Below are 15,000 nucleotides of genomic sequence, written 5' to 3'. Positions count from 1 at the left end.
AAACATTTATATTGATATATAGGTTTAAAAGCAGAATTTAAAACTACAAGGAGATAGCAGTCGTAAACATGAAAAATAAATGAGCATCGCTGCCTAAATATTATGCACTTGCCACTAGCCACACTATATATATTTTTTTGAAAATTTTGTGTCTCAGGTCATTTTTCTTTTATCGAAATTTTTTGGGCTTATGCACAGATTAAAGCTATTAAAGAAATGAATATTCATTAAAGCTATAAATATATCTATATATATATATATATATATATAAATATAATATAATTATATATATATACATATATATACCATATGATGTAAAGAATCTTTTATAAAGCTAGTGTATTAAACACATTGTACTCCACATAAACCAGATTAAAAAAAAAATAAAATACAGATATGATTAAGCACTTTCATTAAATGCCTTTCCCTATGTCTTACATAGGAATATACGTTATAAACGTGATCTGTCTTAGATTTACATATCAGGAAGTGATGGGAATTTATCAGAACCCTCTGTTCTAAGAGTTGATTTCAGTTAACCTGAAGAAAGTTAGGTGAACATTTGTAATAATTTTTGTTTTAATAATTTTATATAAAAACTCATTCGAGTAACTGAAGATGAAGCATAAAAGATCAACAATAACAACAGAGGAAAATGAATCATTTTTTATTCAGTGGCTCAAGCAGAATGCAAATTGATGATAGCAGTCAATCAATGAATAACCTATTCATTCATTCGCCATGGTTCAGGAATCTTTATACCACACATTTCTCTCTTCCTCCTTTTATTTATTTCAATTCTTCTGTAAAAATAATAAAATCATAATCTTCGTCAAGGGAATGTCAAAAAAGCTACTGAGAATGAATTGTTCCTGGTGTTTGCATGTTATGGCTGAAATGGCTAAGCTGGCTGCTGATGTATACTGCAGTGGGCAATATGTAATGCGTCCAAAATGTTGTTTGAAATACAATGAAGAGCTTTTGTTGCCTTGAGTGTTGCGCTGTAGTGCATGATAGTATGTTTCATAAGTTTATAGATATATACATATTTATATATGTATGTATATATACATAGATATGATATATGTATATATATACATACATATATATATATATGTATGTATGTATGTATATATATATATATACATGTGTATATAAATACATATTTATGTATATATATATATAGTATGTATGTATATATATATACATATATATGTATATATACGCATACATATATATATAATGTGTTTGTCCTGGAACGAAAAAAGCTTTATTGTAAATGATGCCTATATATTTTTAAAGAAATAGATCATCGGAATGTGCTGTAAAAGATTATTATTATTATTATTATAATCAAGTTTTTTATTATTTTTATTATTATAAATGTCCTGTTCGGTAATTTTAGATCACTGTTGTCTTAAAATATATTGTTATTTATATCTAAAATTGTGTAACAATGTAAATTCTTTAGGATATAAATTACAGAATAAATCTGCGCTCGATTTTTTTTTAAATGAAACTTTGCTCTTCGTAAGCGGATAAAACTATTTTAATCATGTTGTGGAGTGGATAATCAACCATAATTATATTTCAAGTGGTGCTTTTAAAAGGATGAATTAATATTTTTCTTCATAACAAACGCTAAAGCCTAGGAAATCTTTATGAAGATCGGTGAAATGTAGCACGCACACACATGCATATATATATATATATATATATATATATATATATATATATATATATATATATATAATATATATAGTATATATATATGTATATATATATATATATATATATATATATATATATATATATATATACACACACACACACACACATATATATATATATATATGTATATATATATATATATATATGTATATATATATATATATATATATATATATATATATATTAATCTATATATAAATACATATATATATATATATTATACATATATCTATATATATATATATATATATATATATATATACTATATACTAAATATGTATACACTACATATGTATTTATATAAATACAAATATAGACACAATATATGTATATAGTATATATAATATATAATGTAATATGTATATACATAAAGTAAAGGTTTATGCCACGGAGGAAAAAATGAAAGGCGAGAAAGCCAAGAACTTTCAGTCTAGCACAATCCTTTACCACGTGTGTGCTCCTCCAAGGTGTGGCTGCCTAAAAATCGCTAATCTTGGCCTCAGGCGTTTCCTCGTTTCTGTAGAGTGAAACCGACCTTATTGCTAATCTTGTAATGTCAGTTTGGATATTAAGCCTACTGTTACCATGTTTTTACTTTGTATGATCAGTTGTGCCTGAGTGAAGGGTCGTGCTAGACCGAAAGTTCTTGGCTTTCTCGCCTTTCATTTTTTCCTCCATGGCATAAACCTTTATTTATACATAGCATCACGTTTTATAAAATTCGTGATCAATTTATTTATGTATATATATATACATGTTCACATAATCATAAGTACTCAAGTTTTACATATATCCAAACCCATTAGGAATTAAATGTGAGAGATATTTCCACCAGTACCTGAATTCGAGCCCATGCCTTCTAGGTTTGGTTCTATGACAATAGTTAACCTAGGAATGCAGGGAACACACGTAAGTATAAATATTTCCACTCCCGAAATACGCCAAATGGCCAAATGTAGAAAAGAAGTTATTTTAAAGCCCTGCCGTGGTGAGTGAGATCCCTGGCCTGTCTATGAATAAGGGTATCCCATAAGTAAACAGTATAGATATGAAATAGCAACATGGACAAAAGGGGCAATTTCCAAAAGCTGTAATGATCCAGGGCTAGATATTATATAGAAGAGAATTGTGGTGAAGCTACTTTCTGCTGGTTCAGAAATACAGTCAGATAGACAGACAGACAAATAGATAGAGTAATAGATGAACGGACAAGTAGACAGATTGTATTGACAGACAGACAGACAGACAGGCAGACAGGCAGATAGATAAATAGATAGATAGCTAGGTCAGCAAACAGGCAGATAGATTGATAGATAGATAGATAGATATATAGATAGATAGACACACACGCAGCCAGATAGACAGACAGACAGACAGATAGATAGATAGATAGACAAACAGGCAGCCAGATTGACAGACAGACAGCCAGACAGAGAGATAGATAGATAAGTAGACGGACAGACAGGCACACAGATAGATAGATATACATACAAATAGATAGATAGATAGATAGATAGATAGATAGATAGATAGATATTTTATCGCCTACAAAAGTACAATACTTCCAAGATCACAAAAGAATCAGTATTATAATATTTTCGTATCTTACAAAAGATCAATTTTTGGGTTCATTATTACTAAAAGATTCCGTGAAAAACGACTTGGTAAAATTTGAAACCACTTTAGAAAATATCCAACTAAAATGACACAGAGGGAAACCATTGAATAACATATTTTATAACGTCTCAAAGATAGAGACATTTTGGACAAAGTATGAGGAACAGTTTAGTCATGATAGATTTAGCTGTAATAGTGTTAATACAAAAGTAAAACACAAACGCAGATGAACAAACACTTGTATCTGTGTGTTGGAACGTTCCCCTAATGTAATTTTTTTCCTGTGATATCATATATCCATTCCATTTCTCTCACAGAAAATGGGAAAGGAAATATATAAAGGAGCTATTTTAATCGTTGCTCTAGAATGATACCCGAATATATAACCACCACACAATAGGCTATTTCATAAAACAGATTTTTTCATCATAAAAACATGGGAACTCTCGTTTTATGTATTTTCAAGAAAAAAAAATATAAACATTACAGTGACAGAAATTTATACCCAACGTTTTAGTGATATAAAACCCCTGCATTAGTCACAGCTTTTAAGTGATTACCCATACAACCGTTTTCCAAGGCTATATACTCTGGATAAACATTGAAAGTAAACTCATTTCCATAACAAAAATTCAAAATATTCTTTCTAATGAATTATGGAAGCAGAATATGAATCTAAGTGTAATCTCTTGGCATGAAACCTAGAGTTGAAAATATAATATTAAAATGCATATTTGATTCAAGCTTTGCAGCGTAGTTTTCTGAAGAGAAATTCATTATAATTGTAGCATGTTGTACTAGTATTAGATTGAGTTTGCGTCTAAACTTTAACCTTTTATAAACCTCCCCAGCCTGACGAGAAAAAGACTCTTTGGGCATGATTGAACAATGAAGTAAAATGACGATGATTGAGTGATACTGGTTGGTGGAACACTTATGAAAAATAAAAAGATGTAACCTGCTCTCGTCAGCGAGGAATTAAAAGTGATGAACTTAGATGAAAGAAACAGTTAGATACTGTATTTTGAATATCCAGTGAAACATCTGGCATACTACACAGCATAATATCTTTATAAGACAAATGCTTATAGCCTCTGCATAAAAAAATAAATTGAATGAAAAATAAAAAACTCCCTTGAACCATAGTTGGCAGAGCACGGGCAAGAGAAATATTGAACATTGGAGCCTGAATACTGGAACTCAAATGCAGGGAGAGAGAGAGAGAGAGAGAGAGAGAGAGAGAAAGGGGTGAGAGTTGTATATCGTTTTTACGAGCTGGCAGGATAGGCATAAAATCCGAGCAGAGCAAAGAATCCCAGAGCCCAGAGAATAATAGAATGACGCCATTTCCGCGGAGAACAAGAAACACGATAATCATATCTGGAGGGGGAGAGGGAAGATGAAGTCACTCCGAAATGAGGGTAGGGAGACGTAGTGGTAGTAGTAGTAGATTCCATGGCGGAAGTCCCGAGCTGAGTATTAAACCGTGGGGGTAATGAGGTGCCGAGATCGTGGTAGAATGACCGTTAGAGACAGACAGACAGACAGTGGGAGAGATCCCAGTCAGATATAAAAGGGGGACGAGATAACAAATCTTGAAGGGTGGTAGTCTGGTGTCAAGGAAGGTCTTTTCTGAGATGACTCGAAGTAGGAGGGGAGAGTGCCAATTAAGTTCCTCTTGCATGGAGAGAGAGAAAGGGGTGGGGGGGGGGAGAGAGAGAGAGAGAGAGAGAGAGAGAGAGAGAGAAGGAACTTCCACAGCACACACCACCAACACAGGAGAGTAAGGCGACCTCTTTAAAGAAACAGAGATCACAAATTAAATACAGTTGTGAAATCTTTAAAAAAAACGAGATTACAAATTAAATACAGTTGTGAAATAGAGAAAGAGAGAGAGAGAGAACTTTCACAGAGCATATTGCCAACCTAGAAGAAGAAGGTGACCTTATTAGAGAAAAAACCAGAGAACAAATTAAATACAGTTATAATAGACAGACAGACAGACAGACAGACAGAACATCACCAACCTAGGAGAACTTAATGATCTCGAGAACAGAATCTGGGAAGACGCCTCAAAGAAAATGCCCACAAATTAAATACTGGGGTGAAATAGATTTTTGGAGCATACTGTCTAGTGACCAAGCACTTGATTGCGCAGATTTGTAAGTGCCCCAATGTTGTCAAAAGAATTTACTTCAAATTTACTTCAAAATAAACAGAGAATACAAAACAATCACTTGACGTTTACAAAAGGAGAGTGTGATTTCTTTTGCCCAGAAATTACGAACCTTTATGAAAAATTAAATATAGCACTAGTGGCGTAGGAACCGTTAGATTGACATGCCTAACAAAACTCTAGAAGAAATAAAAGACTGCACCAAATTTCTGAAAACAAAACTGTCAACAACCTTACTATTATTCCAACTGCGAAATCACAGCACAGGCTTGATGTCACAGTAAAAGGTCAGTTGTTAAAAAAAAAAAAAATCGAAAAACAAATGCACCAAGCAAGGAAATGAAAAAAAATTGTATTTAGGTCAGTGTCTGACTTCGAAAAATGGATGTCACCAAGGTTTCCTGTTCTCATAGGTCAGAACAGGTCAGTGCAACATATAACCAAACTTTTTTCTATGAAATTGAAAAAATAATTAACACTGATATCTCAAGTCCTGAATATTACTGTCTTTTCACCTAACATCTAAGAAAAATCCTAAAGCAATATTGGCCATTAACATAACAAAATTAAAGCAATGAATGGTTGATGTTCTTACCTTTTTCCATTTCAAGGAATTGTGGACACCATTCTTTCTCAACCAGTAGATTTTGATTTAGGGTGTAACCTGAACAATTAAATCAATGTACAATCAGATATAGTACACACTTTAGGAAGCTGGAACAAACAGTAATTACCTCCTCTCTCATACCACAAAAAGTCTTACACCGAAATATTCAGTACAGTGAAGTTTAAACAGACTTGCAGACAAAACCATTTACTGTGGTTAAAATAGCTAAGGCCAATAGGAATCAGATCTTTCACTAACAGCTGTCTTTTCTAAAAGTCGAAGATATTGAGATGAGTTCTTTGAATGATATATTTTGCATGAGAGAAATTACAATTTTGAAGATAACGGATGTACACAAGTGGTTAAAAGATTAGCAATGCTGAAAGGATAGGTCGAAGTATGATATGGCCATGTCGGAATATTGGAATCTTTCCTAGATAGTGACCCCTTTTAACCCGGTAAGTATCCACCTTTGCGACGTGTTTAAAAAAAACCCGTTGGAGATTGTCGTAAAAACATAATTTTTTAAGTCTATCACAGTCATCCTATTCGACTGGGATGGGGGGTTTCTGTAGTGGGGGGTTTCGAGTTGCATCTTGCCTCCTCAGGAGTCCATCACTTTTCTTACTATGTGCGCTGTTTCTAATAGCACACTCTTCTACAGGAGTCCAGGAGCTACTTTGGCATCTAGTTTTTCCAGATTTCTTTTCAGGGATTTTGGGATCGTGCCTGGTGTTCCTATGATTATGGGAACAATATTAACCGGCATATCCCATATCCTTCTTATTTCTATTTTCAGGTCTTGATACTTATCAGTTTTTTCTCTTTCTTTCTCATCTACTCTTGTGTCCCATGGTATTGCAACATCAATGAGTGATACTTTCTTCTTGATTGTGTTAATCAGCGTCACATCTGGACTATTGGCACGTATCCCCCTATCTGTTCTGATACCATAGTCCCAGAGGATCTTTGCCTGATCGTTTTCTATCACTCCTTCAGGTTGGTCTCAATACCACTTATTACTGCAAGCTAGCTGGTGTTTCTTGTACAAGCTCCAGTTGAGGACTTGTGCTACTGAATCATGCCTCTTATTGCACTAGATCTGCATAAGTCTTGGACATTCGCTTGTTTTGTGGTTGATGGTCTCGTTTTTCATATTGCACTTCCTGCATATGGATGAGATGTTATCTCCATCTCCTTCCTTTCGTGTTATGCATAATCTGTTGGTTTTGTTCTAGGGTGTAGTGCTTTGTGTGTTGTCACGTGTTGCCTAGTTTTCTGATCTGTGCTGCAGAGTTCAGCCTTCGTCCATTCCTCTACTCCTGCGCTAGTATCTGATTACAGGTACTGTACATGTGTTTATGGCTTTCATCACCCGGTGTTGAGTTGACTTAAGTATCACCTTAAGTCTGCATATATTCTTTCCTGATCGTGTCGTTTATCTCTTGGTGTTTTATATCCTCTCATTCTATTATCTCCAGGTCTCATCTATGTGTTTGATGTTGCTCCCATCTGGTAGCTTTATCCCTTCAGTCCATGTCACTATGACTTTTTGTAAGTTGACCAAGGCACATTTTCCTATTTCAAACTCCATCCTGGTGTCCCCAGATACAATCCTTACAGTCTGGATTAGGGTATCTATTTCCTTGAGGCGCATATCATACATGAACATCAGATGGTTAATTCTGTTGCCTCCTTTCTTGAGTATCATCTTCTGCAGTACTTTTGTCATGGGAATCATGTCTACTACGAAGAGAAGTAAGAACAGTGAGTCGCCTTGAAAAATCCCTCTCCTGATGTTAACCTCTACTAGTTTTATTCCAGAGTTTGTAATTACTGTATTCCAGTTGTGCATTGTATTTCTGAGGAAGCTGATGGTGTTTTCCTCTGCCCCATATACTTTCGGGCATTCTATTAGTCATGTGTGTGGTATCACGTCGAAGGCTTTCTTACATAGGTTTCCATGTCATTATTCTCGGCTCGGCCAACGCGGAATCAGAGGAATTTATTTCTGGTGATAGAAATTAATTTCCCCATATAATGTGGTTCGGATCCCACAGTAAGTTGTAGGTCCCGTTGCTAGGTGACCAATTGGTTCCTAGCCACGTAAAAATATCTAATCCTTCGGGTCAGCCCTAGGGGAGCTGTGGTCTGGAAAACTAAAATATACTTAACTTATTATTGTTATTATCATCATTTCAGTAGATGAAACCTATCCACATGGAACAAGCACACAGGAGCCATTGACTTGAAATTCAAGCTTCCAAAGAATGTTGGTTTCAACCTCCCACCGCAGACTCCACACTGCAGCAGTGACTGATCATGATCCAGAGCCAGTGATTTTTCATCACCCTGGGGGAGACGCAAACCTGCGAAATCAGAGTTGCATGCCACGACACCAACCACTATATCAGTGGACCAGCTGAAACAAAAGACTATAGATATCATGAAGATAAAGACCACCAAGAAATATTCGTCCTAGACAACGATCTAGGCAAGAATAATGTCCTGGATAGCTTATATGAATAGGTATTGGAAAATGAATGAAATATAGGTGAACAGTCCACTGTCGTGGGAGAATTAGACAAGTTGCTGATAAGCTTTCCTGTTGATGCAGAAAGAGATAGATGTTACTGAAGTCTTGTTAATAGTTGGTCAGTACGAATGTAGCAGCGACCACTGTTTCTAGTCCCCCTGGAGCCACCCGCCGTCACTAAACACTGCTCAATGTTGAGAAAGAAAGGAATATATTAAAGAAGATGTTTCTAAAAGTCAGAGACACAAAATAGAAAAATGAGGACCTAGACTCTGTAGACAGATTCGTGGAGGAAGAAAATAATAAATTCTCACTTTATTTCTCTTTTCCATTTCGCCCGTCCGACAGAAACTCAGACAGACGGACACGGACAGAAAGACAGACAGACAGGCGGACATGAGACGCGTGCATGCCCACCAGTGGAAAAAATGGGCCTGCATTTCAGATTTCCGTAAAAGTCCATTTAAATGCAAATGAGGCCTGTCACAATCGTGAGACGGCTTGGCACAGCTGTCTTATTAAGCATTTCGTAGAAGAGGAAGTTAGAGCGCACGCTTTCGGATTGCTGATTAGCGGGCATGAAACCCCCCACAATAAATGAATTCGTTTTATCGCCCTTTTGTTTGCTTTTGGATCTTTGCCAGTGAAAATTAATTTCATACTTCACGTGGATTTTTTTTTTTTTTTTTTTTAGTTGGGGTGGGTGTTAGGCCAAGGGACGGTGGGTCTTTTATAAATGCCGTGAGGTGCTACGCTCTTAATTGTCGCCCTGACCTGGAGTCCTAATTTACATAAAGTTCACTTCTGCCAAATTTGTCGATGTATTTTAAAAATATATTCCAGAAGATATTTTCAAGGTCAAACACCAAAATATTAATAAGACAAAAAAAATACCTAACGACACAAATATAAAAGAAATTCTTATTTACAATATCTCTGATTACGTAACACTAAAAACATTTAAATGTACATGTATTACACGATAATAAAGGGCGTTTGTAGCATTCTCTGCTCAGAGAAGAACACCTGATGCAGATATTAAATAAGTTGAAATCCTTTCGCATCAATCAGGCTTTAGATGTAAGATTTGTCTCTGAACATTCACCTGTTCAGAATTAATTCAACGTAGACAAATCCTTTTTTAATATAGTTGCTTTGTGGAATTATAAACGTGAATGACATTATTAATATACAGAATAAACCCCAGATTCTTACTGTATCAAATATTTCATAATTTTTACGGAAATAATTCGTAACACTCCTGTACACCTGGCTCGGTGAATTTCGTGTGGCAACATCTGGCAACTCTACAATAATGCCACTTAATATTTTTGCCTAGATTAACATTACTTTCGTAATTTGGGAAACGTGGATTTTGTTATATATGTTTCACAGGCATCGTACAAAAGCAGACCTATTCATTAGTAAATCTATATTTCGTTTTCTATGAGATATTTATATTTGAAAAGATTTCGTGAGTTAGTTGTAAACTTTTAAGACACCCTTACAAATTTAGGATCAGTCCGTTCTGTGATAGATATGCGGTTGATTATTATTTAGTGACTATTTTACTGCTGGATCATAATAAACATGTTACTAATAATTTTTTGCCTAATTCAACACTTTCAACAACGATCATCACTAACTACTATGGGCTCCCATACGTATATTCTATTAAATTAAAAGCCCCTCTGAGAAATTAAATTTATATGTTCCGATATTACATCGGAAAATCCTCGATAAGTGGCTTACGCCCTGAAGCATTTGATCTGTACAAAGTCAACACTTTATTTCGGAAGAAATAAATATCTTGCTTTAGCCTTGGAGGCTGTTTACACTTGTGATTATCTGTTTCCATTTATGGATCATTTAGTGGGAGAAGTGATAAAAGAGAAGTCAAGGATATTTCTGTGATAAGGTGACATGATTTCAGAATATTAGGCTTTAGTACCTAAAAGGATAGGCGTTAGGGTGTTTGATTAACTTTACTTAGTTGTATGAGACTCAAACACATTTCTTCCGTCACGATCAATTCCTGATACTTGCCTTTTGGACTTTAATTGCTACTTAATAAATTACAGAAAACCGTCGTTCTTTGGGTGAAACGTTATCAACGCAGAATTACAGAGCACTTCACGGTAGAATATTCATTCTCGTTACAAATACAAACACGATATAAGAATGTCTTAGTGAAGGTTTGTGTGGCTGGAAATTCAATGAGAGAATAAGTTTTAATGGATTCAATAATATATAGAATTGTTGGACCCATTTCACATACAAAAAGTGTATACGCATGTACGTGTGTGTTTGTGTCTCGTGTGTTTGTGAAGGTTGGTGTAGCTCAAAATTGAATTAGAGAATAAGTGCAATTCCTCAAGACGGGATTTGAACTCACATCCAAGACACTGTGTCAGTTTCAAGCACACATAAAAGTACGGGACATTCTACTTAAGAAAAGTGTTTCCATCGTCTCAATATTTAATTGTTAACTGCTAGCACATTATACAGACAACCACACAATATTTGTGTGTGTGTGTGTGTGTGTGTGTGTGTGTGTGTGTGTGAGAGGATATATATATAGGTCCGTCTGGGGACGTGTGGGCGTCTCCAAAGACTCACAGAGCAACCTGAAACCATTCAGAAGACATCAGAAACATCTCAGACCCGGAGGAATGCAGTATTTTTAACAATAATGGCGGCTTTGTTGACAAAAGAGATTCGTAGATCATTAGCGAACACTTTGAAGCTCCGATCCATTCCGCGCTTCTCTCATTCCTTGATATCTTCGGCTGTAGTAGAGCGGGGACCCTCGGGGCATTGTTACCTGAAGGGTCCTCGTACTGAGCACTTTTTTTTTCTTTCTTTATTACAAAAGAAGTGCCCAAGTGCACGTGCCACTTGAAGTAGGAGGAGGAGGAGGAGGAGGAGGAGGAGGAGGAGGAGGAGGAGAAGTGTGGGTGGAGAAGAGAAGTAGGAATATTTACTCGAGAGTAGAGGAGAATAGAAAAGGTGGATATGAATAGATTTTTTTTTTATTGGCATTGGTATTGACAGAACTAACTGAACGGCTTTTTTTTTTTTTTGCCGCTGGAAAAGAAGAAAAGAAGAAGAAAGAAGATAGAAGAGAGAGAGAGAAGAGAGAGAGAGAGAGAGAGAGAGAGCGAGAGAGAGAGAAGAGAGAGAGAGAGAAGAGAGAGAGAGGAGGAGAGAGAGAGAGAGAGAGAGAGGAGAAAGAAAGGACTGGGTCAGTCCTGGGGTTTAGTATATTATAATAAAAGGATTACATATGTATATATATATATATATATATATATATATATATATATATATATATATATATATATATATATATATATATATATACATATATATACATATACATATATATGTAGAGAGACAGACAGACAGACAGAGGATTTCTTCTTCATAGGAAACAAATAATGAAAAAACTAACACAAAATGCTTGCGGTTCAATTGGAAAAAGTCGGTGGAAGGAAAAATTAAATAAAGGAATGATTCGTCTGTTTTGACAGTTGAAATAAGAAGCCTCCTCGTTTCCTCTAATCAGTTTGGAAGCCAAGAACAGAAAGGAAAGAAATCCACAGAGAGAGAGAGAGAGAGAGAGAGAGAGAGAGAGAGAGAGAGAGAGAGATAAAAAGGGTCCTCATCTAAATTGAAGGAGACACAGGTGGCTAAGCTCATTCACGTTTTCAAGGGCGACCTCTGCTGCCTCCTGGAATAATGTAGATGAAAGAGTGGAAAAGGAGAACTTGGAAACAAAAGTTGACATAGCATTATATATGGAAGCCATGATGATGCGTCTCTTTCGCCTCGGGTCTAAAGACAAGAACCATAAGGATTGCTTAGGCCTTGCTTGTAAGAGCATTGTGCTTCTTCCCTTTGTGTTTGTTTCTTGGCTTGGAAACTGGTGGGTGTTCTTGCTTGAAGCTGGGTTCTACCAAGTCCTATGATTCATCTGAACTTGGATATTTGTGCCCAAGGCTTGGTATCAATCCTATTGATTCATCTAAGCTTAGGTATTTGTGCCCAAGGCCTGGTATCAATCCTATTGATTCATCTAATGATCTAAGCTTGGGTATTTGTGCCCAAGTCTGGGTACCAGCCTTACTGATTCATCTAAGCTTGGGTATTTGTACCCATGGCTGGGTACCAGTGTCAAACCCAGTGTCACAAAAACATGCAGGGTACTAGGCCTATTGGTTTATTTAAGTTTGAGTGTTTGTGTCTAGAGCTTGGTACTAGTCCTACTGATTTATTTCAGTTTGGGTATTTGTGTCTAAAGCTAGGCACTAGTCATACTGATCTATTGAAGTTGTGGGTAAAAGACTAAGCCTATGCCTTTACAGAAGTGTTAGATATACCACTCTTACTGGTTTATTCAAATTATGAGTAAAGTTTACATAAATGTCTCTATAGAATTGTTAGAAAGAAAGAACATTCCGTGGTAATGTCGTTGCTAAATACCAGGAAATCAATTCTTATATGGCTAAATTACTGAAAATGGATTTTTGTTTTTTTTAAACAGATTACTAGCAATATCTACTTTCATATGTAATCATTCATGTTTGTATATCACCATTTATATGCGAGCTGCATAAGAACATTTTCATACGTGAATTTCATCCAAGATGTCTCCAACCACTGGATCCATCTGTTTGAATATTTTACATTTTTATTGTCACCTCCACCCCGCCCACCCCCCTTTTTTTACAGATTGTTAAGCTCCGAACACCAGTTCAAGAACTACTTTAAACAAGTAAAAAAGGCACCAAAGTTTCTAGTTTTCTGTACAGCGTATGATGATATATGAGCCAAAACTGCTGAGGCTAGAGGGCTGCACTTTGATATGTTTGATGACTGAAGGATGGATGGTCAACGTACCAATTTACACCCCTCTAGCCTCGGTAGTCTTTGAGATCTGAGGGCGGACAGAAAAAGTGCGGACGGACAGACAAATAGCCATCTCAATAGTTTCCTTTTATAGAAAATTGAAAATCACGCAAAATTTCCCCGTACCCTCCCTCAAACGAATCTCGCGCCTGGACTTAAGTATCATACCAGTTTTTGTGGATGATTTTCCCACTTTAAAAAGAATCCTTAACTCTCCTTTACCACGAATCCCGCCCTTCCCCCCCGCCCCCACACCATATCCCCCGCCCCATGTCATCAAGGTACGTCGACGGATAACTAGCAAGACAGCTGTTGTTGCTGCTGTAACCAATTCCGAAAAGATCAGGCAGAACCGTGAAAGGATTCAATCCCTTTCGAGAGTGACGTGATGCCAGTGGTTGCAACGGCTCTCCCATTCAGAATCTCCTCTGAGCTCTTCTTCGGACCAAAGCACATTTAAATGAGCTGGTTCTTGGCAAATGAGAATCGAGATGCGTTAGGAAAGGAGATGGGGATTGGATCAGGTACGCGTTTTTCAAGAGGCTGCCTTTCGTATCACTAATGAGAGAGAGAGAGAGAGAGAGAGAGAGGAGCCTAGACGAGGCGAGAGAGAGAGAGAGAGAAGGAGAAGAGAGAGTGGAACTATTAAAGGCACAAAGATGAAAATGGTTATGACATGGACAGATGTACGATGGATTGGTTTCAGTTTCAGATCAGCAAAGAGAAAGAGAGAGAGAGAGAGAGAGAGAGAGAGAGAGAGAGAGAGAGAGAGAGAGAGAGAGAGAGAGAGAGAGAGAGAGAGAGAGAGAATTAGAAATTATCCACAAGTATACCTCTATCTCATCCTATGCCATTTTTTAATTATTATTTTGGAACTTACATTTACCATCTATTCCATAATATGGGTTCCTCTGCCTTTCTAGTATTCTAAAATTGACTTCCTTAAGACCAGAAGTTTGGACCCAGAAAGTTTGTATAATTTTTTTTTATTATTTACTTTTCTTAACAAGAATTTCATGGGTAGACACTTATATAATATATATCTATAAATTATTTGTAGTATATGAATATGATAAATGTTGAAACATTAGTCTTATTAAAAGTAATTTGTAAACTGCACGCGATGTTCCTAATCGCATTGTGCATGAATAAACTTTAATTTGGTCTGTATAATTGCTTACGTAGGTTGGGCCATTATCCTCTTGAGTGAGGCGTCGTGTTGATACATGAGGCCGATCCTTTTATTAATATCGCATTTTAGACTGACATCATAATGCAAGAAATAACTGTAAAATTTCAACCGCAGAATATTCATTTTTACAGTCATTTCTTTTAATGATTAAAATCTCATAACGCTGCAACTTTTAATGATGCAACGCATTTCTCTTTTCTCTCTGGGGGCAGATCATAATTAACTCCTGT

General features: G+C 36.0%; 1 protein-coding gene across 1 annotated transcript in view; it reads left to right on the top strand.

Annotated features, from left to right (window-relative positions):
• LOC135209705 (uncharacterized) overlaps positions 1-15,000 on the top strand; it is a 122,919-nt gene that overhangs the window by 47,726 nt on the left and 60,193 nt on the right. The window lies entirely within an intron of this gene.

The sequence above is a fragment of the Macrobrachium nipponense genome, chromosome 38 (assembly GCF_015104395.2).
Source record: "Macrobrachium nipponense isolate FS-2020 chromosome 38, ASM1510439v2, whole genome shotgun sequence".
Lineage (NCBI taxonomy): Eukaryota > Metazoa > Arthropoda > Malacostraca > Decapoda > Palaemonidae > Macrobrachium > Macrobrachium nipponense.
The sequence above is the reverse complement of the archived record's forward strand: the minus strand, read 5'-3'. Positions and strand labels throughout refer to the sequence as shown.